The sequence below is a fragment of the Camelus bactrianus genome, chromosome 17 (assembly GCF_048773025.1).
Source record: "Camelus bactrianus isolate YW-2024 breed Bactrian camel chromosome 17, ASM4877302v1, whole genome shotgun sequence".
In the NCBI taxonomy this organism is placed as follows: Eukaryota; Metazoa; Chordata; class Mammalia; order Artiodactyla; family Camelidae; genus Camelus; species Camelus bactrianus.
Genome location: NC_133555.1, coordinates 1143066 through 1169417, shown reverse-complemented (window position 1 = coordinate 1169417; position 26352 = coordinate 1143066). Strand labels below are relative to the sequence as shown.

General features: G+C 45.1%; 2 protein-coding genes across 5 annotated transcripts in view; one reads left to right on the top strand and one right to left on the bottom strand.

The window, feature by feature from the left end:
* Positions 1-5491, bottom strand: part of KBTBD12 (kelch repeat and BTB domain containing 12) — a 48803-nt gene extending 43312 nt beyond the window's left edge. For 2 of the 4 annotated variants that reach the window (XR_012499784.1, XM_010961398.2), the window contains exon 1: positions 5120-5490. The gene's annotated coding sequence lies outside the window, so the exon portion shown is untranslated. Of the gene's footprint in view, positions 1-5119 lie in introns of all 4 variants that reach the window. The other 2 variants (XM_045521792.2, XM_045521797.2) reach the window with 1 other exon arrangement.
* Positions 5492-5894: 403 nt separating this feature from the next.
* Positions 5895-26352, top strand: part of MGLL (monoglyceride lipase) — a 190103-nt gene continuing 169645 nt past the window's right edge. The window contains exon 1 of the mRNA XM_074344197.1: positions 5895-6031. The gene's annotated coding sequence lies outside the window, so the exon portion shown is untranslated. The remainder of the gene's footprint in view (positions 6032-26352) is intronic.

Here is a 26352-nt window from a genome sequence, read left to right as displayed (position 1 = left end):
GCAGTGGGCAGTGTCGGCCTTCTAGAATCCAGCCTGCCTTCCCTCGCTGCCGCGGGCTGGGGCGGCTCCCATTCCCCTCACCACTGTGACTGGTGCCGGGACTGGCATAGGACCTGAGACAGGCCTGATGGGAGGGAAGCTGTCTCCGGTCCAGTGGTTGGAGGCTCCACATGTTACAAAGATGAGAGGTCTGGAGCTGCGGCAGCCGTGTGCCCGTGGGCAGCGTGGGGACGAAGCCAAGACAGGAAGAAGGCAGAGACTTCAGGGCGCGGGAGCTGGAAGCATGCCCTACGCCTGAACTTCGCCACTTTGAGACCGGAACCATGCCCTCATTGTTTAAGCCAGTTTGAATTTGGAGTGAGTCCTGACTAGTATAAATGGCATGTGCAAAAATATTGAGAAAACGTCGTTTAAGGTAATTGCAGTGACATATTTTATAAAATTTCACTTTTGGTATATTCTTATATTTTCTCTTACTCATACTACCAAGTAAGAGAATCATGGAAACCTCTCCTTACCCTCATTCCTCCTTGTTACAAGGCAAAAATCACAGTCACTCTTCTGCGTTTACTGCATCTCATTGAAAGGCCACAACATTTTACAGACGCAGGAACCGAGTCTTGAACCCAGTTCCATCTGACTCCGAAGTGTGAACTCGGTCACTCCCTCTAGTGCAAGCAGCAAACTAGGGCCAGAGAGCAAACACCTCAGGCTTTGCAGATTTCCGTCCTCACAACTCAGCTCTGCTGTGGCACAGCAGGAGCAGCCACAGACGACACAGGAACAAAGGAGCATGGCCCCGTGCCGGTGAAATGTTCTGCGGATACTGAAACTTGAATTTCATGTATTTTTGCAGCATGAAATATCGTTGTTATTTTGATTTTAAAAAGCCATTTAAAATGATAAAATTCATTCTTAGCTCATGGGCTATTCGAGACAGCCAACTCCTGTTCCACTGTTATAAATAAGTCCACTTTCTAGGTCATGAGTAGGACAGTATCCTATCTGGTGCCTGATTTCCAGTTCTCTGCTCAGATCCAGCTAGAGAGTTCTCAGAAGGGGAAGGGTCAGCCTCCTATTTTAAAAAGATCATCTGGTTGTCCCCAAGATTCCCAAATATAAATCAATTTTGAATAAATATTTGGATGCAGTTTCTCTGCCCCAAACATTGGCTTCAACAACAACAAAAAATACTTTTAAAACAGAAATAACTGTTTCAAACATTCAGAAGAAACATTTATGAATTTTTTGAATGGGCACATACATTTGTTAAGTACCCTTTCCTTCCAATTGCCTTTTATACAACCTCCAAAAGCAACTCTAATTGCTGTGGATTTACAGACCAAATGAATTTACTGGTGGAAATCCTGAAAGATCCCTGAGCAGTTGAATTAGCCACCATACTTCAATAAACATTGTCAGCATTGTTTCTTGTACACATAAGGTACCCAGAAGATACTGGCATTGCAGGTGGGGGCTTTGAAGGGAGTCCTGGGTCAGATTGGCCACTTGCTTGCTGTAATCCTAAAATTATATAACCTTTCCAAACCTTGGTTTCTGCATCTGTAAAATGGAGATAATGTATATAAACAAAGAAGTTAGATCAGCCATTTGTAACCAAATGCTCACAGTGGTGCAGCAGAGTGTGGCTCAGAGGTGAAAAACACGGGCTTTTGGCCTGGGTTGCCGAGACTGGGTTCTGAGACCTTGCTGTGCCATTTACAACACGAGAGAGTTTCTTAGCATGTCTCTGCTTCCTCACCTGGGATTACTTTGGGTCATTATATAAGCATAGTTGGCACAGGGAACAATAATCAGTATCTTGTAATAAACCATAATGGAAAAGCACATGAAAAAGAAAAAGAATACATAGCTGTCTGTCTGTCTATCTATCTTACTGAATCACCTTGCTGTACACCAGAAACTAACACATTGCAAATCACCTATACTTCAATGAAAAAAAATTTTTTTTAAAGAATAGTTTGACAACATTAAATAAGGCCACGCTCGGACAATGTGTAATCTGCTTGGTAAAACCTGCTTGGTAGAGCTGAAGCCGGATATACCTGTAGAAACAATTTTCCAATAATAACGAGGTTTGGGTCCATATACAACTGCTTGCGGGTAAGACGCAGCTTGCAAATAAAGGATTGCTGACAACGACTTTTTCTTATAATGAGGGCACAGAGGGCATTCCCCTTTCATCAGCATAATAAAATTATATAAATGTTCTCAGTGATATCACTGGGAAGTTATTCTCTGCTCCAATTTATAGAAGGCTGAATTGGTGCATTCATATTAATAGTACCCATAATAATGGAGAAAAAACAAATAGCAAAGATAAATATAAATCACAAGAATAAAGCCTAATTACTTTGCAAATCTACAATGCAGTAATACCCATGTCCAGTATATTTAGTTTTAAGAAATGGACCGCTGTAAATTTTAGTGTGGCGTAAAAAGGTTAATTTACTTAAACTGCCAAAGTTTTACTTTCACAATGTTTGATTTTATCATCTTTACATTATCTTTAAAATTGCTATTTTTTCTAAATAACGATGGATACACACAACCATGCCTCCATGTTTTGCTGAAGTTAAAACTAGTTTAAATTCATAGCAGCTCTGTTTGAAATAGCAAAAACTTGGAAATAGCCTAAATACCCATTAACAGGAGAACAGAAAGACTGTAGCACCTTCACTCAAGAGGATATTGTACAGGATGAAAAAGAACGAACCGGAGCTACATGTGTCAGCATGGACGAATGTCATGAACATTAATGTGTGAAAAAGCCTGTAAAAGAATCAAAGCTACATGCCACTGATATCTTGTTTAGCATGTGCTAAACAACTGTATACATTCTAACAGAGTAAATATAGGTGATATATTATGACAAAGTAAATACAAACACTTGGTGAATCTGGTAAAGGGATATGGGAGTTTTTGTACTATTAGAACTTTCCCGTAAGTGTGAAGTTATCTCAAAATAAAAAAATTAGAAGAATTGTATATTCTTTAAGGACGCATACAACTGTAGTCAAATATAAAGAAATGAAAAGCAATTATAAACAGCAGATTTAGGACAGTGGTTGCCTTCAGGAGGTTGAAAGGAGGGGGACACAACTGGAGAAGGTGACAAGGAGTTTCAACTGCATGATTAGTGTTTGCCTTTACCAGCTGTAGGGTGGGTACCCTGGCACACACTGTATTACTCCCTATGTCTTTTCTCGTGCCTTAAATATTGCATAAGCTAACTTTAAAAATTGTATTGATCTTAGAGTAACTTACAGCATTGAAAACCTAACCCACATTGTAAACTACGTCTGTGTGTGTATATGTATATGGGGTGGAGGGGAAGACAGACAGACAGACAGGATACACAGATACATTATGAATTTTCTTTTTAACTTGTCAAAATGTAGGCAGTCTCCACCCCACCCCAATGTATGGGTGATTGGAAAATACAAACGCTTACACCCTTCTTATCCAGTCTGAATGAGAACTGCTCTGGAGGAAAGGCAGGAACAATGTCTTCCTACTCCTGCTTTGACAGGAAAAGAAGTCACTGGATTCCTAAATTAGTGTATATATTTTTTTCCCATAGAAATTTTTCCCCCATAGAAATGGTGAGTAGGTTATAATATGGAATCATAGAGTTGATCTACAGCAAAGCCTTGAATTTTATCGACAAAACCCCTGAAGACGTGAGAAATCACTCGGTTAGGGTCCTAAATTCCAGTCTGTCTAAAACTTCTTTCAACAGATATTGGTCGACAAGCCAAGGAACGTCAGCGCGACGTCAGAAAATGATATCTCAGTTCTAAGGCTTAAAGCACAGCCCTTCTGAAAGTTGGTGGCCATCAGGCATGAAATCATCACCCCACGTTTAAAAACATCACCTTGGGCCTGTTTGCACCAGCACTGCCTCTCATCCCGGCTCAGGAGGCCCTTCACAATCCAGTACCTGCCAGCCCTTCTGGCCTCAGCTCCTGACTTCCTTCCTTTCTCAGTCTCTCAGTAGTACTGACCACTCACAAGTCTAATGCTACCTGCCTACATGTGGTGTTCTCTCTGACCACCCTTCCCCCTGAAAAAAATGTAACCAGCTCTTGAGAATTCAGCCCAGATATCACTTTCTCAGTGATTCTCCTCCCTCCCCCCTGGAACCCTGAGCGCAGTGGTTACTGCACTGTTACCACAGTTTATTGAGGCCGGCAGCATCCTTTCGGTGATGAGCCCGTGGACATGGGGGCTCACGTCTCAGCCATTTCTGTATTCTTAATGTCTCTCTGACAATCAGAGTTGCTCACTACAACTTGTGCAATTAAGTGAATGCTTTGCTTAGTCCTAAATTACAAATTCATAACTTTTTTTTTTAGGTTTTATACCTGTTATTAAGCACTATCTTGAACACATTTTTTCCTGTATATAGAAAAAATGCTCTATTCTTCAAGTTGCTGTTCTCTTGTCCAAGTCAAACAAATCACCCAGAATCATTAACTTGATTCCCTGGCCTATAGCTTGATGCCTTGTGACACCCACTTCTCACTCCCACCCTCGACGTTAATTTGCAGTCTCCACGTGCTCCCAGGAGTCTGGGCCCCTTCTTAGAGAACAGCTGAAATCAGAGACGGCAAATCGCCTGCTCACAGACTTTTATTTTTGTAAATTAAATGTCAACATGCACAGTTGAAACATTCCAGCATCAATTGAAAAAAAAACAGAAGCTATGGCGGCAGCGGGTCCTTAATTCCCATGGCGACAACCACGTGCAGGCCCGGAGAGGCCCCAGCCGGCAGACCAGCGCTGCATTCCCGCCGAGGCCCTAATCCAGACTGAGCGCCAGGCGTGTTTATAACGCTGCCAGGCCCCTCGGTTTCCTGCAGCCATTTACCTCCGTGCCCCGTTCCCCACGGCCTGTTCTGCTTCCGCATGGCCACCTCATGCAGACCCTGGTGGAGCACGGCCCAGAACACCAGCACCCCGTGGATGCACCCGGAGTCCCCGCGAGTGTGGGGAACACTGCTCGCTGTACAGTAAGATCCGCCCCACACACCTGGCCTTCGGTGACGGCCGTGGGGAGATAAGGATAAGTAAGACAAGTGTCCTTTTTTCTTACCACAGCCGTTACGGCGAGCAGAGCTGGTCAGTCGCTCCGCAGAAGCGCGCGGGCCAGAAAGCGGGGCATTCGGACCCCTCGGGCTGCAGCGAAGAGAGTGGCGGGTACGCCCGACGTCCCCGGGCAGGTTCCCGGAGGACGGCGGGGAGCGGAGGGCTCGGGCGCCCCTACACCGCGAGGGCGGCGAGGACGCAGGAGTGCGGGGCCGGGAGCTGCGCGCGGCGGCGGAGATGCCCGGGGGGCGCCCGGGACCCGCAGGTGAGCGCCCGCCGCGCCGCGCTGCCCGCACTCACCGAGCCGCCGCCCCGCCGCCCGGCTCGCAGGGGCCTCCGCGATGGCGCCGCGACCGCCCGGGCCGCCTGACCCTCGGGCGCTGCCCAATAAGGCCTGTGCGGACGGGCGCGCGCTATAAATAGACGGGGAGGCGGCGGCCGGGCGCCTGCGGGGCGGAGGGGGCGCTGGCAGCTCTGCCGCCGACAGGACAGGTGCTCGCCTCTAGTGGCCGGGCGGCAGGGAGCGCGCGCCACAGCCCTGCGCGCCGTGTGTGCCTGTGTGCCTGTGTGTGCGCACGTGCGCGCGCGCAGGGGCAGCGCATCAGCCCTGAAGCCCCAGGTTCGGCACCCGTGGGCCTGGGAGGGCGGAGGATCCCGCAGCTGCCTTGCTGGCTGTCCTGGTCTGAGGGGCTCAGAGCACTGGCCCGTGAGGGGCACACGGGGCTCACCCTACAGAGCGCACACTGTAGCTGGGGGTACACAGCTGTCACACTCCCCCCCTCCCGCAGCCTGAACGCTCCAGAGGTCGGGAGCTCTGTCCTGTCCACCCTGCTGGCCCACGCAACTGCTGGCTCGCCCGTTGCAGAGAACACGTGGTCGGGGAGTGGGCCCTGATCCGGGCGGTGGAGACGCAAAGCTGGTAAGTGACCGCGAGGAGGCCCTAGCCGCGCCCGAGCTCGGCTCTGCTCCTCAGGCCTCCTGACCACCTGTGAGCAACTCAGATGCCTGGAGTGCTGCAGCAAAGTGGCAACAGCCGTCTCGCAGGTTGTGGGGGGGGGGGGGATGAAAGAGGAGCGCTGATGGGTGAGGAAGTGCTCTGGTAACTGTCAAGTAAGCCAGGTCGTTTTACCCTCAGGAGGCTTGTGGAAACACCTCTCCCCAAAGATCTTGGAAGAGGGGCAGAAAGCCACCTCTCACTGATAATATTACTGTGGCCCTTCCTGCCACCGAGACAGGGCCACACTTCTTTTGGCGGTTCTGCTTTAAGAATCTGTGGCAGGGAAGCGTGGGGAAGGGAGCTATTGTCTGTCTGTGAGCCACGCCCTCCCACTCCCACAATGACAAAACACTCAGACAGTCCAGCCTCTGGGTAGTCAAGGCTGCACACAACTTAATCTAATAGATTCGAGGGTTTTTGAAAGGTCATGAATCTTCCATAAGCCAAATTTCTCTCCACATCCCAAGATTATTTCATTTTCCCCAGCAATGAGATCCTCAAATCCTGAGTACATGAATAATCACATCTTGTTTGAGGCAGAGGCCGAGTAATTTCTTAACACAGCCATGACTAATTGTTATTGTTTGTTGCATTATTAAGCAATGATTAGTATCTTACATACTGTGTAAGTTAAGGCATATGGGTTTAGCTGCTTTAACAAAGAATCTGAAACAACAGGGTCCTATTGTACAGCACAGGGAACTATATTCAATAACTTGTAATAACCTGTAATGGAAAAGCATTGGAAAAAGAATATACATGTTATCACTGAATCACTATGCTGTACACCAGAAACTAACACAACACTGTAAATTAACTATACTTCAATTAAAAGAAAAAAAGAATTTGAGTGATAGGTCCCTAAGAGGAAGGAAGTTAATTTTCCTTTCACACAGCTGCCAGGTGGAAGGATTCCAAGGCTGTTAAGGAAACTGCCGACTGTCATTGTCCCTGGGCTCCTCCGCTCCTCTTTCTCCACCTGCCCTGGAGTGTCACCCTGGTCCACCTGCTCCAAGATGCTCACCACCACCCCTAGCTAGGAGGACCAGGAGGACACACCTAGAAGTCATAGGCTCACATACCATGGCCATAACTTAGTCACATGTCCAACCCCCCCTCCTCCGTGGGGTGGAGGCTGGGAACCCAGTCCGTCCTGGGCACCAGCAGTCCTGTTATTTACATGGTGGTCCTGCTAGCCGTCTTTGCATTCTCTGTACATCATCAGTTCACAAACCTCTGTTTCACTTCCAGGAAAGCCTTGCACCTCTCCTTTCTAGCCACGGACTCGGGGTTAGGTTTTGCATTTGTTGGTGTAACTGTAAGATTAACAGCCCTTCTCTGCACTCAGCTGCAAATGCTGCACCGGCAGAGCTGTGTCTGTCTCTGCTCACCTCTGTTCTCCAGGCCTGGCTCGCTGCCTAGCACAGAGTCAGTGCTCAGGAAGCAGCTGTGGAGTAGATGAGTGCGCACACTTAGGGAGTCATCTCCAAGCCCAGCTCAGACGTCACCTCCTCTGTTTTTCTCTCCTGGAACTCATCTTCGGCGGGATGACTGGCGCCACTGCCTGTGTTCCCAGGGCACCCTGCTCTGCCGCTGGCAGATAGCATTTGGCCCTCGGCATAATTACTGTGATTTAGGGTCTCACACTGCTGGATGGTGAGCCTCTCCAGGCAGAGTGGCCGCGCTCAGCTCTGCACCGCAAGGGCTCAGCACACGCTGGCACTAGGAGACCCTCAGCAACCTTGTGTTGAATTGATTTGTGCTTGAAAACAATTGGCTTCTCCAGAGAACAAATACTTTTGCTTTCCTGTTCTGTGCTTTTGCCCACCACTGCTCAAAGTATTCTTCCTCAGTTACGCCCCCAGCCTTTTCCTTCCACCCGCCGGTGCTGGGTGGCAACAGGCAACCTCACACCACATGGCACGAGAAAGGCTGGGCTCATGCTGGCAGCAGGGGCAGGTGTTCGGACCATCGAGGTAGCCCCCCTCCATTTAGCTGTTCAGACACCCTGGCCATGGTGGCTCCGTCGAGGTCCCCTGGGGGCTGACCTTCTGGTCGCCAGAGGGACAGAGTGTGGGAAACAGTGCCCAGCAGGTCTGTGAGGGTCAGGCCCAGAAGAGGCAAATCTCACGCTGACTCATGTCCCATTGGAACAAATCGAGGCCACGTGGTCACACCCAGCCATGAGGGAGACTGGGAAATAGTTTGGCTCTGTGGGCCAGAGGAAGGGGAAAGGACAGATAGCAGTCTCATCCCTGACCTACTGGGAGCAGAGACTCTGGGTGTCAGTTCTGGAGGCTGGGAGTAAAGATTAAGGTGTCGGCAGGGTCGACTTCTTCTGAGGCTATGAGGGAAGGACCTGCTCAAGAAGGGAAAGGGAGCAGAGCCACTGTGCAAACGGCAGCCCCTCCAGCCCCCGTCGCAGGCAGCACCGCCTGCTGGGGCAGGCAGAGCTCCAGCAGAGCCCGAGCCGAGGGGTGCAGGCGGTGTCTCCCAGCTGGGCACTTCTTTTACAGTCGTCTCTACCAGGTCTGGGAGTAAATTTCTGTAGCTTAAGCACCAGTCAGAGGTCCTTGGTTACAGCAGACCTAGGAAACTATACCCCACCCCCGCCACCCCCCTTCCCCGCAGATTCAGGCAGCTTTTTGAGTGGTCCCGTTCAGGCTGCTGTGAAAACGCTGTGCTGTCCTCTCCTTTCATCCATGAGGGTGTTGGGCACAACTTACCCAAAACTTTGCCGAAATCAAGGTGCACTGTGCTCATGTTCACCAGTGTATTTTAGAAAAAAGAAAATGAGGTCACTTTGTCCTAATTTGCATTCACTTATTTATTTTTGTGGGGGAAGTTCATATCCACTGCCAGAGATGCTCACTGTCTTTAGTAAGTGCTCACAATCCATCCAGTTGAAAATACATTCTGGAAGTCTTCCCAGGCTCGACTTCAAGCTTACCGTGTGTAATGATCATAATTCACCTGGTATCAGTGGCAGCACCTTCCCACCAGGAGCCTCACCAGGTCTGAGTTCCCTCAGCGTGGCTGATTCCTGCCCTCCCGCTGGCTCGCTCTCCGTTTTGGGAGTGTTCGTCTTTCTCCTTTCACTCTGGAAGAATTTCAAACATACAAAATAGTTCCTAGAATATTACAGTGAACTCTGTACCTTTTACCTAGGTTCACCAATTACTAACTTTCTGTCATATTACTTTCTCTGAACATTTATATTTATATCTTGATATTTATTTATACAGATATATAATTTTATTTTTATTTCACATATCTATTTTTTCTTAATATTTGAGAGAAAATTCCAGATAGCATGATGCTTCACTCCTGTGACCCTAAGAACAAGGATATCATTTCACACATCCATGGTGTGATTATCAGAGTCAGTGGATTTAACATCAGTAACAAAACTATTACAGGTACAATCTATATTTGGATTTTGCCCGAGTCCTAGTATTGTCCTCCCCTCAACTGCCTGTCCAGACCAGACGCTGATTTTCTCGTGTCTATTTGGTCTCCTTCAGTCTGGACATCTCCTGGCTTTCCTTTGCCTTTCATGACCGTGACACTTTGGAAACGTCCAGGCCAAGTATTTTGTAGAGTCCTTCAGCCTGGGTCTGTCCAATGTTTGCTCATGCTCAGACTCAGGTTCATACTTCTCCACACCAGGGTTTAGTTTTACAACCAGTCTCTTTTCTGAGGAAGGTTTGAAGAAAAATAGTGGTTGCATACAGTGGTTCTGTGTAAAATGACATTTCTGACTTTCCTCTTTCCTCTGCGGCGCCAGGACGTGACTTTCTGTGGGTCCCTGGTGTGTGGCCACAGCACTGCCCCCCCCCCCGACCCCAAATCCCGCTTCAGCACCGGGACACTTTACAGCAGCTGAGTGTCAGCTGCTAAACGCCTGTAGCTCAGTCCCCTCCTGAAATGGCTGGGGGCCAGAGAGGCTGTCCCCCCACCCCCAAGCTTTCAGCCTCTGCCCGGGGGCGTCTGCATCTGACTGACGTGTCACTGAGGGAGCACAAAGGCCCTCAGTTTGGGGTAACTCTGAAGGGCTATCCCAGAGCCAGAGCCTCCTGTGGGTCACGTCTTGCATCCGGAAGTCTCTAACCTTAGATTTCATTTATGTCATTCATTTTGGAAAAGAAGCTATCCTGAAAAACACACGTCCATTTCCAAAAGTTCAATCAATACAAAAAGTTCAAGGAAGTAAGTAAAAGTCACCCAGAGTCCCAGTGTCTTGTAAGTGTCCCTCCACCCGGCAAGGTGCAGGTGTGGAAGGTGGGCGTGTGTGCTGTAGGGGAGCAGTGCCAAAGGGGCCGGTCCCTCGGGGCCCGGCTCCTGCTCCCGCAGCAGTGTCACCTGTGCACAGGACTTCCCGGACTAGACGGCCTCTCCCCTCCCCTGCAGCCAGGTGTGGCCCGTGGCCTCCGAGGGGAAGTGGGGGCACTTCTGGGGGTGTCCTCCAGGCAGAGAGCTCATGCCCTGCCCTTGCCCCTTCCTCCTCCCTCTGATGGCTACTGACCCTTTCGGTTCCCCGTCACGTTTGAGCCAATAGAACAAGACCCAGTTCAGGTCAGAAGCAAAGGAAAGCAAAGAACGGAGAGGAGCGAGCTCCAGCTATAGAGTCCACACCCTCCAGAAAGGCCCGGTGGAGTCACTTTAGAGGCTTCTTGTCAGTGGGGCAGGGGGTGGGGAAGGGGCGAGGTCCTTACGGAGCCCAGCCCTCTGCACACGGCCGCTGCCCCCGCCGCCAGGTGAGGTGCTGTGGGCGGAGCTTCTGCACACAGCCCGCTGACCCGTTGCCATGTGAGGTGCTGTGGGCGGAGCTTCTGCACACAGCCCGCTGACCCGTCGCCATGTGAGGTGTTGTGGGCGGAGCTTCTGCACACGGCCCCTGCCGCCATCTTGACGTGTTGTGGGTGGAGTTTCTGCACACGGCTGCTGCCCCCACCGCCAGGTGAGGTGTTGTGGGCGGAGCTTCTGCACACGGCCACCATCTCCAGCTGAGGCGCGTGCGCGGTGTCTCCGCACCGCGGCCGCTGAGGTACATGGGTGGCTGCTTTGTACCCGGAGCTCTGCCCTGAGGCGTCTGCCTTCAGGCGTCGGATGCGGCCCCTGTGAAATCAGACTAGGAACAAGGGAGAAAAGGTGAGACTGTCCTGTCACGCAGACCCTGTGTTCGTTTCCCGGCTCGGTGAGCGGCTTCGCGGGGCGTGGCAGCTGCCCTGACGGGCCCGCAGCGCGGCTCGCGGAGCCGGGCGTGTCCGCCGCCGGGCGCCCGCCGCTGGCCGCTGGCCTGGACCCGGTGGACGCAGGTGGGCCCCCGGCCCCCGGGGGGCTGCGCCGCTTCACGCGGGGCTTCGGGCTGGGACCCCGGGCGCCTCGAGGGCTCTCGGCCGGAAGTCTGGCCCTCCGGGCCGGCGCGGTCCCGCTCCCCATTGCCCACCCGAGGCTTTCACATGAGTCACTTCATTTCCTTCCGAATTGTTCCGGCTTTAATTTTTTGAAGAGAGTTTTCCTTAACCTTTAGAAGTTTTTATTCAATGGCAAAAATTAAGGAAACAGAACATTATGAAGCAAAGTTGGCTCGGAGACAGCCACAGCTTTATTAGCTCTTTCCAGGCCGACTTCGGCATATTGAGAATAAATACTGTATTTTCCCTCGTGTGAGGTTTGTATTTTAATCTCGTTTCTGGCACTTTTTAACGCAGAATTTAAAATTTGCTATAGAATCAAGTTTCTTAACCTTTTATTTTGAAGGGGGGCCTCTGGGATTCACATGCTTTGAAGGCCCCGCCCCCACGCACACACCTGAAGCCTGTGCCGACATTCTCCTGTTGTGTTTTCTGGTGCTCTCTCGCTTTGCTTTTCACATGTAATCCACCTGGAATCAATTGTGGGCGCGGAGGCGTCTTTTCCCTAAGTGGCGTGGCCCTTCCCCACCGCTGTTTGTTAGCAACTCGTCCTCTCCTTAGGGGCTTGAGGTGCCGCCCTCACCCCAAACGAAACTCACCTGTACTGGACCCCTTCCTGGGGGCCGGTTACAAGTGTGTCTGTTCACCTGAATAGACCACTCTACTCACTCCTCAGTTCAAATTTAGGCCTGGCGTTTCTTACCTCTTTATTCTTAACTTTTTTTCTCTTTTAGAAACATTGTTTATGGGAATTTTTATGTAAACGTAGTCAACTATACAAATTATACCAAAGAGATAACCACAGCACAGTCTTGACAAGCCTTGTTCTAGAAAACAAGGTCACGTGCTCATTATTTCCTAAAATATCCCTTCTGTGACTTGGTTAGACGCTTCCACAATTTATAGACCGTTTCCACGTCAGCAAGGACAGGTCATAGCTTGTGTCCGCATGGTGTGGTATACACAGTGCACCAGAATTTCCTTAACTGTTTTTCACCAATGGCTATTTCAGTCCTTGCTGACTTGTTTTTAGCGATTGTAAATACTGCGATGAGTATGTTTGTAGTTAAAGCTTGCTGAACTTCTAATGATTTTCTTGCTCTGATTCTTAGAAACGGGATTTCTTGGGCCAAAGGTGTGCATACTTTACACACAGGTTTTGCCAGCGGCCTGTACCTGCTGAGAACCTGTAAGTACCTGCTGTCTGCATCTCAGCCAGCACTGGCTTTTGTAGTCTTTTTCATTTGCACTTTATTATCCTATTTTCATTTTCACTGTTTATTGTTAACAATTTAACATATTTTCGTATGACTCCTGTCCATTTGAATTCCTTTATATTTTTTCTTGTCCGACCTCTGCTGATTTTCTTTTATAGGTTTGCTTTATTTTATTGGTTTATTTGAGGTGTGAAATGTAAATATTAAACATTGACTTCTTTCCCTGTGATGCATTAAAAATATCCCCCTCTTTTGTCTTGCAACTTTGGAATTTTAAAAAGGTTTTCTGTTCCTTTCTGGGTTTTGCAACATGTTTAGAAATGTTTTTTCCATCCGAAGATTATTTTAAAATGCATCAGTTTCTCTTCTAGTGTGCTTATGGCTTTGTCTATTCTAAAATATTTAAATTTTAACCCACTCAGGATTTGTTTTGGGTGAAGAGTGTTGTGGGAATCAGGTTTATTTTATTTTTTTTGAGTGTTGAGCTAGGTGTCCCAATCCCATATTGAACACTCCCTCTGGAGTGTTTGATTTGAAATTCTAACTTTCTCCTGTACCACATTTTTTTATTTACTTCTGTCCATTTCCACACACTCTTTTTTCCTACTGGGTGTTGTGTTTATCAGGTCTCAGTAATATTCTACTTGAATTTCTATAGCTTTGCAATAGTCTTTAACTTGTTACCGAACCTGGTTTGTTTGTCCAACGTGCAGAAAGTCAGACATTGAGACGTCGAGGTTTGCAGCAGAGAAAGGGTTTATTTGCAAGGTTACCAAGTGAGACGAGAGGACAAGTCTCCCTGAAGGCGAGGGGCTTGGGTTATTTATGAGAGAAGAGTGTAGGGTGGTCAGAGGTACAGGGGAAGGTGATTAAAAGGAGGAGGAAGATGAGGTAATCAGTAGTTTGTGCAGGTGTATCTGAGTTACAAGCTTTTCCTTGAGAAGCATGTTCAGAAAGTGGCGGCATTAGATTAGCGTGATGTCAGGGTGGAGTTTTTGATCCTCTGACTTCAAAAGGTCATCCCTCGGACACTTGCACAGGCCCAGTTGAATGGTCTGTGGTCTCGACAGGTTTGAACTGGGCAAGACTAGTCCCTGTCCCTGAAAAACTACTTAAACAACTGTTAAGTGACCCATGTGCCAGGGGTGTTACCTACAGAGACTCTTATGGGGCTTTGTCTAAGCTACAGGAGGCTGGAGGGTATGCAATTTGCAAAAACAATTAGTTGCTGAAGGCAGGTTACAGGGTGTTATTTACTAAGCAGGTTATAGTTTAAGGGATCTAACTGATAACTGCCTTCCATTTCAAACTCATGCTAGGATAAATTTCTCTTTTTCAGTATTTCTTGACTACCATTATATATTTTATTTTTCTACTTCACTTTTAGAGTCATTGTGTCAAATTTCCAAGAAAAATCACTTTGTAATTTCATTTAGAATTGCAAAAACCCCAATATGCTAGTTTGGGCCAACTAAATTATTTTTACAATATTGAGTTCCAGTTATTGGAGTCACTTATTATGCCCCTTAGTGACATTATTTTTCTCTCCATGAAAAAATGCCTCTAGCTCTCGGCCTGGGTGGCTCTCACTGAAGGGTGGTACTCCAGGCACAAACCCTGTGTTGTGCACCTCAGAGAAGATTTAAGAGATTTTTAAGGGCGGTTTGGACTATCACTGATTTTACTGCACATGCAGATGTTGGGACCCAACTCCTGTGGGTCTAAGATCGTGTGTGCTGTTCCCATGACCTCTGGAGGACCAAGTGGGCTAGGGGCACTTTTCATTCTTGTTTTAATTTTTGTGTTTGTTTTGGAATAACTCCTAATTAAGCAGCATACATAAGCAGCGATCTATTTGGATATCATTTAATCGCTGGTATTTATGTAGTTTGGGGGCTGTGTAATTTGCCATAATTGGCTCCGGGGTTCTCCTTAGGTTTGCGGGGAACTTCTGAGGACAGGGGTGCCGTTAAATCTTGAACCTGAGTGGATCTGTTTTACTCCAAGTGAGTCTACATGGAGCTGCAGGAATAATCAGGTTGTGACATGCTGGATACAGCTTGTTACCAATAGGAGTTAAAGGAGTCTGGTAGCCTTACTGGTGCCAGAACCCAGTGTTCCTGGGTTTCCTCATTAGTGCAGCTGCAGCCACAAGCTGTAGTCAAAAACCAAGTGTCCCAGGGTGAATATCGAGGTAACTGTGGGCTGTTGATGGACCTGTGAGACTTTGTTTAACCGAAGAAGTGTTTTTGCTGTAATTATTTCCAACCTATTTAGTAGCTTCCTGCCACCCCCCCCCCCGCCTTACTCCTTTTAGTCCCTTCAAATGTGCTGTAGCCACAAAAAGGGTACCAGCCACCAGGGTGGTCAATTTAGGGCCAGGAAGGTGGAATTTAAATGTAACTATGTAACTGACAAGATGATTCATTACTTTGTAGGTCATTGGAAAAGAGCAGGATTTCTCCAACTGTTCCCGGGCTGCTATCAGTCATACCAATGCCCTAAGCACAAGGAGTTCTCAGGGCTCCAGGGCCAAGTTGGCTTAGGAACTGCTGCGTGCCGATTCCCCTCTCAGAGCTTCACAATGTGCATTAGCATATTAAAGGTTCTCAGCCTGGCAGTAAAGAACCCAGCTTTAATTCTGCTGGGTGATTAAGCAAGTGTATAGTGCAGGGGACAAATGACTTTTAGGCCAAACAGGTTTCTCTTAACATTAACTTCAGAAGGGCTAAAAGAGATTTAGTGGAATTTTACCTTCTCTTTTGTCACGGGGCCCCAGCAGCCCGTTACAAGGTGTGTTGGAATCCTGGAGCTAGATTTTAAATGAAATGCAATCAAAATTGAATTCCACTGAAAATGTAATTTTGCCTTTTTATTCATAATATCAGTGATGTATTTGTGTGCATTAGATACAATAAATGGTGGATCTTTTAACTCACGAGACACTTTCATCAAATGACCTTGCAGTGCATTTGTTGATTAATTTGTTCATGTAATAAGGGACTCTGGAGTCTTCAGCAATTGTGCCAAGTGTGCAAAAACTGGAGGTATCTTAAGGTCTGGGAGTGGTGAGGACTGAGAGGATGGGGAGAATAAAAGAAACCCAGACCTTATGGACTCCTGGCTACTCCAGGGGTGGAATTCTGCCATCATTGGGGGTGGCCATGGAAGAAGAGCTTCCAGCCTGAGCCTGAGAGGGGCGTGGCCCAAGCCAGAAAGTAGGTCGTCTTTTCATTGGGGCCATTGAGGGTTTTGCCAAGGTTACTGATACTCACAAACTAAGCTCTCAGCGATAACACAGCTGAGTTATAGATGACCTCAAAACTCAGTCGCTTATAATAAGATTCATCATCCCAAGGTGGCCTGGGTTGGCCTGTTCTAGGCTCATCTGGGGCCCTGCTTCAGCTTGTGGGGGTAGGGGCAGCTGTGCTCACATGCTTCTTGTCTTCCTTGGACCAGTGCACTAGCCAGGAATGTTCCTCTCATGGGAATGGCAGAGGCCAAGACAGCAGTCCAGCCATGCAGGCACTTTTCAAGCCTCTGCTGCATCTGCTCTGCTAACGTTTCATTGGCCAAAGCACGTCAGAGGGTAGGAAATACCTCTCCCTTGTGGGTGGAAGTTGCTTAGAAAAGGACATAGATTCCTGTCTCTGTAACTGCGGGGCTAGTGAATGGCTGGAGCAGTAACCCAGTCAGTCCCCTCCAGGAGCCATGGGTCAGTGATGCTGGCTCCCTTTCAGGAATGTGAATTCTGCTCTGTGCCCGGGAGACCTCAGCGCTGGCTCCTGGGTATGAGAAAGTTCTGTCCACATCCAGTGACACCTGAGGACTGCAGCTGGATTTGAGAAAAGTGCAGCAGTGCAAGGCTGGAAGTCTGGCTGAGTGAGTAGGCTAAGCCCGTGTGTTCTAGCCACATCCTCCTCCTCCTCAGACTCAGGCCCTGTCTCCAATGCCACTGAAGGTCAGGGCTGCTGCCAGCACACACAGCGTCTTTGTGTAGATTGAGAGAAGGTTTGTCCCCCACCTCACCTCTGCCATCATGAGTCCCTCTTGAGGGGACCATTGGAGGATGGACTTGACAACAGAGGAAACTTGAAAGGATTGAATGTTGAGTGCATTTGGTAAGAGAGGTAAGGCAAAAACAAACAGGGAGTAAGATTAATGGAATAGAGCACGGGGTGGACTCTGCAAAATGGCCCTTCTCCCACACTGACTCTGGGCTTGGCCACATGGCTTGTCTGGTCAGTGGAACAACAATAGCTGTAATGCAAGCAGAGACTCAAAAGGTGCTTGTGTGTTGGGGCTTGCCCTCTCTTTCTGCTGGAAGCCCTTCTGCCTCCACCTGAACAAGCCCAGGCTAGCCTGCTGGACGGCCACAGGCATCTGGCTGTTGCCTCAGCTGACATCAGACCAACTGCCAGACCTGTGAATGAGGCCCCTCAGGACCAGCCAACGCCCCTGCCAACCCCATAATGAGATGGTGTAACCGTGCTGGCCCCAAGGAGCTGCTCAGACAGCACGTAGGACTGTGACAAGAAATGAATGTTCATTGTTTTAAGCCAGTACATTTTGAGGTGTTTTGTTAAACAGAGAAAGGTAAATAATGCCTACTAAAAATGTTGTATGCCCTGGCAGTGTATAAACAAGATAGAATAAGCTTGTGGATTGCCTTGTCTTTAATGTTGACAAATTGTGATGTCCAGATTTAAGAATATTTAAGAATGAAAAGATAAACATTAAGAAAAACAGTATTATTGACTAACATTGGTGGTGAAAGGTAGGAAGAAGTGAGAGAGGAGACAAATGCTAATTCTGTTTCTCATGTTTTAGGGAACCAGTGGATAATAGCAAGAGAAAGAGGAGATTACAGGCTTAGTAGACATATAAAGGTTATCACTAGAACAGAATGCAAAAAAATCTTTAATAGGTGAAGAACAGTAATAAAAAGTAAAACAAAATATGCCACATATACTAAAATATTTATCTAATTTTATTAACTCCTTGGATTGTATCCATTGTAAGATCATAATCTATTTAATCATAACTACATAAGGAAGGAAACAATGTTGCCAATTAAGCCATGACATATCATCAATTTTAAGATACATCCCAATTTCAAAGATGTTAACATTTTTGAAAGGTGTATCAGTAATTATCATAATGCAGTATCTAAAAACAGAAAACGTAAATTTTGATAGAACTAAGACCAAACACATCATACTAATAAATGTAAATATAATTCTCACATTAGAAGAAAAAGATTTTCAGATTGAGTCACAAAGCAAAATGGAAAAAGTGAAATAAAGGCATGGGCAAAGATATCCCAGCAAAAAGCCAAAGTGCATGAAGGAATCATGACCCTAATATAAAAGAAGGAAAAATCCAAGCCAAAACACTGAATAAGACAAAAACACCTTATAATGCTAATGGATACAAACCACCATGAAAATATAGTAGTGGTAAGTATCTATACAATCAAATACCATCTTTAGGCATAAATTAAGGAGATATAGAAGAAATAGACATGTTAATAGTAGATCCTACTTCATTTATTTTAGTTTGACAGATAAAAGTGAAAAAATAATTGTATGGCAACTCCATTAAACATTTTTTAGCCATTGTAAATGAAGATTATATAGTTTTAAGGGAAATGTATTCAACATATGAGAGAAAATAAACCATATACTTTGTGTGACTGTCCCATAACTTGCAATGGTGTTTAGAAGGGCATAAAGATCTGAGGAGCCATAAGGAAGTATAATTAATTGTAAGTGACAAGAATTGTGAATCCATAGATGTTAGCAAGTTTGATGGTTTAAGCATTTTAAAGAAAATACTAGTTTTTAGCAAGAGGTCTGTAGGCTCATTACAGAGAACAGCTGCGGCAGTACTTGCCTGTGTGAGGGTCTGTGCAGGGATATCCAAGCATGAAGTAAGGTCATTTAGGAATGGATTCATATGACTGACCTAAGAGCCTCTGACTTAAAACAGAATTTAAAAGGGTAGGTTTGACAGAGTGTAAGCAGGACGCTGAGACATTGCTGCCTGTTTTCTCTGCTCCAAACATTAGCCTTGACATGGAGAAAGTATTTCCTACCAATCATTCTTTCTTTGCAATCCATAGCACTCAGCTAAAAAAAAATAGAATTATCTGAAACAAATGCATTAAATTCCCAGAGAACTGCAGATTTCTGGGGAGGGTTGAGAATGGGATGGATAAAATATTGGAATTCTGAGGAATCATTTGGTTTTAAACAAAGTTACTAAGACAACTCAGGTTATTTAAATGATTTACCTATATGGTCACACAACTAGATAGAAGCAGAGTTGAGATTAGAACAAAGTTATGGCTTTGCAGTAACTGAATAGTCCACTCCACTACCTGAATAGTCATTAGGCTTAGAACCAAACCTGGCTTAGGATAAATGTTACATTTCATAGGCTACATTTTATATGTGCAAATCTATCCATGAAGTGTTGCCAATGTATTTACAGTTTCTGAGCCTTTAGGAAACACTGTATGGAAATCCCACACTGTAGCATTTTGTATCTTTATGTTGGTTGCTTCTTCCACAACGTTACATTAACACAGCAGCCAGTTTTTTCATCGGTTCTCTCTTGTGGCTGTTGGTCCCTTTTTCACTCTTGCAGCTGTTTTGCTGACCTTATTTCCTGACTGGGAGTGTGCCCAGTCAGCTGTGGAAAACAAAACCCCAGAAGCGCAAAATTTAACAGTTGCATACATTCATTTTAAAATAACAATGTGTGCAGGGCTTCTTATGTTAAAAATCTCCTATACACGTGTTTCAAAGTCAAAGTTTACCAAATTTTAAAATAAAGCTTGTGGAAACATTAGCAGACATGAGTGGACTTGGTAAGCTGATGGTCCCAAAGCCAGATGTGAAGATAAAATGCTTCTCAGAGATGCAGCAGTGTTTTCCAAGTTAAACAAATCTGCAAAAACAGTCAACACAGTGGCTGGCTCAGATCTCAGGTCAACAGAGGGAACAGGGGAGGTATCTAAGCTGGGTCCTTGGAGGGAAGCCCACTGTGACGAATGCATAAAGATTTGGGTGTATACATATATATTGCACGTTTCCACCTCTAGCTGAAATATATACACTTACATTTTTCTGCTTTGAATTTTGATTGTCATTTCCATTCCTCCACTGGGGTAAATTATCCAGAGGATTTTCTGCCTTTGTTAAAATTGATACAAGTCAACAGCTATCTCAGGGTTTCTAATTTCTCATGTTGTATTTGGCCTTCAGTAGAATACATTCCTAGCTCTCTCTGCTGGGGCCCTTGAGTGATCTGTTTAGCTAAAACAAGTCAAAGCCGCCTCGTTTCTAATATTTTTAGCCACAAGATAGTAAAAGAGTTTTAAAAGAGACTTTTACAAGATACTTTATCCCTAATTTTGAGTAGGCAAGATTTACTATAACCCTGGTGCAGTTTTGATAATTTGTCTAGAGTGTGTCCCCCTTTGTTCCGGTCTCTCATATTCTCCTAACTTTTCGCATCTGGGTGGTGCAGGTTCAGCGTATATAAAGGGAAGCAGCAGGCCGACCTTCGCCCGCATTGTCGGGTGGAAATAGTTCTCTCATGTCGTGTACCAACGAACTTGTAACTTAAAGTGACCTGCAAGAAATTCGGAGAGTGCTGCTTTACAGTATTTTTAGAAAACAGGAATGTGAACGACATCGGTTCCCAAAAAAAACTCTTCCATGAGCATGTGGTTCCCAGAGGTATTGAAGTAGGGTGAAGGCTTCGTAATGACCGGAAGGGCGGCTGCTTTAGCAGCTTCACTTGCCAAACTCAGCCTGAGCCAGTGACTACGGCACAGATTTCATTAATCTGGAAAATCCCTAGTTTCCAAAAATAGTTTTAGGGTGAGACTTTACAGAGGTAATTTGATTATGGCCAGGATTCTGTGTATTCATACGTGGTTTCTGCAGTTAAGTAGTAGGGGGGATTTCAATCTCTTTTGTGTTTTTTCTTCCTCTGATGTTAGCAATTCTCCAAATTTCCTTAGATTTGAAGTAAAAACAATGAAACTGATCCAAACTACTAGAGTCTAGAATTAGAGAAAAAGGAATAGATCTTGGTTTATTCCAGCCTTTTTTTTTTTTCATTTTAATCCCATTCTTAGACCTCCTCGGAGACATTGTCCATGGGTGAGATGCCCCATTGACTTTCTATTATGTTGCTCAGTTTTAAGGCTTAATTTAATTATGAAAAGTGCATTGAAATTTGGATCTATAAAGCAAAGAGAGTTTGAATACAGTTCCATATTTGTCAGTGATGTCACTAAAGCAAAACATATTCAAAAACCTCATTAAAAAAAAATCAACTTACTTTGTTAAGACTTACACCTGTAGTTCTGAATCCTGGCTGCAGGTTTGGATCTTCTGGAGGGGTTTTAAAACATTCTGATGCCCCGAGCCTTACCTGTAGGGGTTGGTTGAGGTAGTTGATTTGGGGTGGGCCCATGCTCCAGCAATTGGAATGTTCAGCCAGGACTGAAAAACATTACTCCAAGAGAGTGCCATTCCGGTGTTGGCTAAAACACTGGACCTCTCTGTGTGTCACCTCCTTCCCTTTCTGACTAGACTGCTTCCCAAGAAACTTCCCTCTCCAATATTCAGCAGGGATTTAAAATACTGTAACAAGCATTGAAATCTTTAAAAACTAGTTGATGGTATGTGATTTTTCTGGTTCTGAGCGTCCAGTATGGTTATGTAAGACAGTATCACTGGGGAAAGCTGGGTGAATGGTACACAGGATCTTTGTGCTATTTTTGCAACTTCTTGTGAGTCTTCAATTATTTCAAAATAAAAAGAAAAAAAATTAATTGGTAATATGCTTCACTGAAACATTGAGCTTCAATGAAATCATGTCTGTTTGTAATGACTTGAGAGTAATATAACTTAACTCATTTTTAAGACTATTGCTTAATGGGACAATTTTCTAACATTTAAAGGGTCTCCCCCCATCCCTCTCCAGTAAGCTGACTGCGTGATGTCTTGATATATTTTATATTTTTAATCTTCTAGGTCCGCGATTAATCTAAAAAAGTTCCCAATTGAGTGAGAAATTCTGGGAGAAGGAGGGGTTATCCCCCCCCCAAATTCCTATGTTTAGAAGCTACTGTCCTTTTTTTATTTGTTATATTTTGTAATCTTTGTATTTTGAGACGATTTGGAGCCCTTTTGTTGAATTTCACTTTCCTCCAAATAATGGCCATTTTGTAATTCCTGTGTCTTAGGAAGGGCTCACAGTGAAAGGAGTGGGGACACTGGATGGAGTGTCAGCCTGAATGGGACTGACTGTAACTGGCTGATGGGAAAGAAAAGGAGGCTAGGACTGGTGCTGAGAGCACCAGCTCAGCTATAGGGGAGGCCTGGAGGGAGACAGGCAGTAATTTAGTTTTTAGCCATGAACCTTGAGCCAAGGAAGGCACTCAGGATGACCTCCATATTTGCCCTGACTTTTCGCTTGGGGGTTATTTGCAAACCACAGTGCAGGAAAGCTGAGTCACGTGACAAGCATCTGTCTCCTGGGCAGAGGACACAGGCAGCAGAGATTGCAGCTGCTAAGATGGCTGCAGTTTGTGTATCAGGCCACCAGAGCGTAGCTGAGAAGGAATCCCTTAATGCCGTCTATATATGCTTTCCCTTCAGGTGCTTGGCCAGATCCTAAACTGAGCATGTGTAGGGCAAGATGCCATGAGGCCAAGTAGAGAGCAGCTCCCAGGGAACAGAGAGTTGAACGGAGGTATCAGAGGTCACACAGTGTAGAAGGGTTTCAGCCAGTCAAGCCAGAGACCTTGGTGAACATCGTTGGCATTCAGTTAAAACCCAGAAAGGCCGTTCAGTCAGGGTAGGAGTCATGCCATAGGAATAAGGGCTGTGCTCTGTGATGAGGAAAGTGATGGGAAACCAGGCCTCCGCACAATGGAGGTGATCCATCAATCTCCCTGATCAAAACTCATCACACTGTGGAGGAAGGTAACAAAATCCAGTCTCTTCTAGGGTTCACACAATGCCCAGCACTCAGCAAAAAATCACTTATATATGTAGAGAAGGAGATAAATGTGGTTCATAATTAAGGAGAGAAAAAACTCAAAGGAAGTAGATCTACAGATAAGCCAGACATTGAATTTGGAGATAAGAGCTTTAAAATGACTGCTATAAATATGTTAAAGAATTTATTGGAAACAGTTGACAAAGTGGATGAACAGATGAAAAATTTTAGCACAGAAATGGAAACTGGGGTTCAGTGCCTTCTGTAGGTGTAACAGGTGGACCAGAGTTTATCTCTGGCATTTGATGGCACAAACGGGACCTGATGGGGCCCTTCTGGGGAGTATGGAGAATCCTTTTGAAGGTGCCTTTTACTTTACACAAAGTCTTGAGGTTGTAGGGTGTGATGCTCATTTCCATCTCCTGGGAGCACACTGTGAAAAGAGTGGTCTTCCAGAGCATGGTTATTTTTAATAAAAGCAGTTAGGCCTTTGTGCTGCGGAACTGCATCTCCCTTGATCAGTTGTGGATCAGAAGCAGCAGGAGTCAAGTGCATTGAGTGTCCTGTGATTATTTCAAAGGATGAGAGTTCACGAGTCCTGAAGTGGGCAGACCTGAGATTCAGGACTAGTGGCTGTCTCTTTAGCCAGGGTGTCTGGAAGACAGAGTTTCTGCAAACTTCACCAGTTGAGTCTTCGCAATGCCATTAGTGCGTTTGGCCAGCCCAGAGGACCGAGGAGGATAAGCACAGTGCAGCCCTGCTCTAGTGTTTGGCCGGTAAAGGGAGTTTGCTGGTCACTGACATTCAAGAAGGGTTCCCCAGGTGGGAGTGATTTTTTCCAGCAAGACTTAAACCACAGCAGCGGCAATAGCTTGTCTGCAAGGGAAGCCTTCCATCCAGGGAGAAAACACATGCCATGGTCAGAACATATTTATATCCACGAGATGTGGGAGGCCAGATAAAATCAATTGCCAAAACTTGAATGGTCCAGGAGCAGTATGGTTTTCCCCAAATGGTATGCTGGACAGGTAGGGCAAACAAAATAAGTGCTTTCTGCAGCTTTATCGATATTTCCTCACCAGTATTTGATGCATAAAGTTTATCATTTTATTGGTAGACCAGTGATTCAGGCATGTATGGTAGTCAATAATGGGCCCTTAAAATCTCCGGTAGGACCTGGGTGTTGTTTGGTCCAGACCAGAAATCTCTGTCAAACCAGCAATTGCTGAATTTCTTTCATTTTTTTTTTTTAATTGGAGTACAGTCAGTTACAATGTGTCAGTCTCTGATGTACGTACAGCACAATGTCCCAGTCATGCATATACATACATATATTCATTTTCATGCTCTTTTTCATTAACGGTTATTACAAGATACTGAATACAGTTCTCTGTGCTATACAGAAGAATTTTTTTTAAGATCTGTTTTATAGTGGCTAACATTTGCAAATCTCAAATGCCCAGATTTATCCCTTCCCCCTCATAACTGTAAGATTGTTTACTATGTCTGCAAGTCTGTTTCTGTTCTGTAGATGGGTTCATTACTGTCCTCTTTTTTTCTTTTTTTAGATTCCATACATGAGTAATATCATAATGGTATTTTTATTTCTCTTTCTAGCTTCACTTGGAATGACAATCTGTAGGTCTATCCATGTTGCTGCAAATGGCATTATTTTATTCTTTTTTATGGCCAAATAGTATTCCATTGTATAAATATACCACAACATCCTTCTCCAGTCTTCTGTTGATGGACATTTAGGTTGCTTCCATGTCTCAGCTATTGTATATAGTACTGCTATGAACATTGGGGTGCCTGTATCATTTCGAATTAGAGTTCCCTCCAGATATATGCCCAGGAGTGGGATTGCTTTATCATAAGATAAGTCTGTTTTCAGTCTCTTGAGGAATCTCCATACTTCTTCCATAGTGGCTGTACCAAACTACATTCCCACCAGCAGTGTAGGAGGGTTCCCTTTTCTTCACACCCTCTCTAGCAATTTATTGTTTGTGGACTTTTTAATGATGGCCATTCTGACTGGTGTGAGGTGATACCTCATTGTAGTTTGGATTTGCGTTTCTCTGATATTTAGCGACATTGAGCTAATTATGTACCTATTGGCCATTTGTATGTCTTCATTGGAGAATTGCTTGTTTAGGTCTTCTGCCCATTTTTGGATTGAGTTGTTTGTTTTTTTGTTAAGTTGTATGAGCTGTTTATATATTCTGGAAATTAAACCTTTGTCAGTCGCATCATTTACAAGTATTTTTTCCCATTCTGTAGGTTGTCATTTTGTTTTGCTTATGGTTTCCTTTGCTGTGCAAAACCTTATAAGCATAATTAGGTCCCATTTGTTTAGTTTTGCTTTTATTTCTATTATGTGAGTAGACTGCCCTAGGAGAACATTGCTAAGATTTATGTCAGAATGTTTGCCTGTGTTTTTTTTCTAGGAGGTTTATTGTATCTTGTCTTATATTTAAGTCTTTAAGCTGTTTTGAGTTTATTTTTGTGTATGATGTGAGTGTTCTAACTTCATTGATTTACATGCAGCTGTCCATGTCAACACCACTTGCTGAAGAGACTGTCTTTTCTCCATTGTATATTCTTGCTGCCTTTGTTGAAGATTATTTGACCATAGGTCTGTGGGTTTATTTCCGGGCTCTCTATTCTGTTCCATTGACCGCATGTCTGTTTTAATGCCAGTACCACACTGTTTAGATTACTGTAGCTCTGTAGTATCTGAAGTCTGGGAGGGTTATTCCTTCAGCTTTGTTCTTTTTCTTCAGTATTGCTTTGGCAATTCTGGGTCTTTTGTGATTCCATATAAATTTTAGGATTGTTTGTTCTAGTTCTGTTAAAAAAAAAAAAAGCCCTGTATAATTTGATAGGGATTGCATTAAATCTGTAGATTACCTTGGACAGTGTGGCCATTTTAACGATGTTGATTCTTCCAATCCAAGAACATAAGATATCTTTCCATTTCTTTAAGTCATCTTTAACTTCCTTAATCAATGCTTTGTAGTTCTCCATGTATAAGTCTTTTACCTCCTTGGTCAGATTTATTCCTAAGTATTTTATTGTTTTGGATGCTATTTTAAAAGGGGTTGTTTCTTTACTTTCTTTTCTTGCTAATTCATTGTTAGTGTAAAGAAATACAACTGATTTTTGTATGTTAATCTTGTATCCTGCTACCTTGCAGAATTCTTTTATCAGCTCTATCAATTTTTGTGTGGAGCTTTTAGGGTTTTCTATATATAGAATCTTTTCATCTGCAGATAGTGACAGTTTTACCTCTTCTCTTTCAATTTGGATCCCTTTTTTTCTGTTTCTTGCCTGATTGCTGTGACTAGAACTTTCAAGACTGTGTTGAATAGAAGTGGTGAGAGGGAGCATCCTTGTCTTATTCTGGATTTTAGTGGAAAGGCTCTCAGTTTTTCACCATTGAGTATTATGCTGGCTGTAGGTTTGTCATAGATAGCTTTCATTACGTTGAGATATGGTCTCTCTCTACCCACTTTGCTAAGAGTTTTTATCATAAATGGGTGTTGAATTTTATCAAATGACTTTCCTGCGTCTATTGAGATGA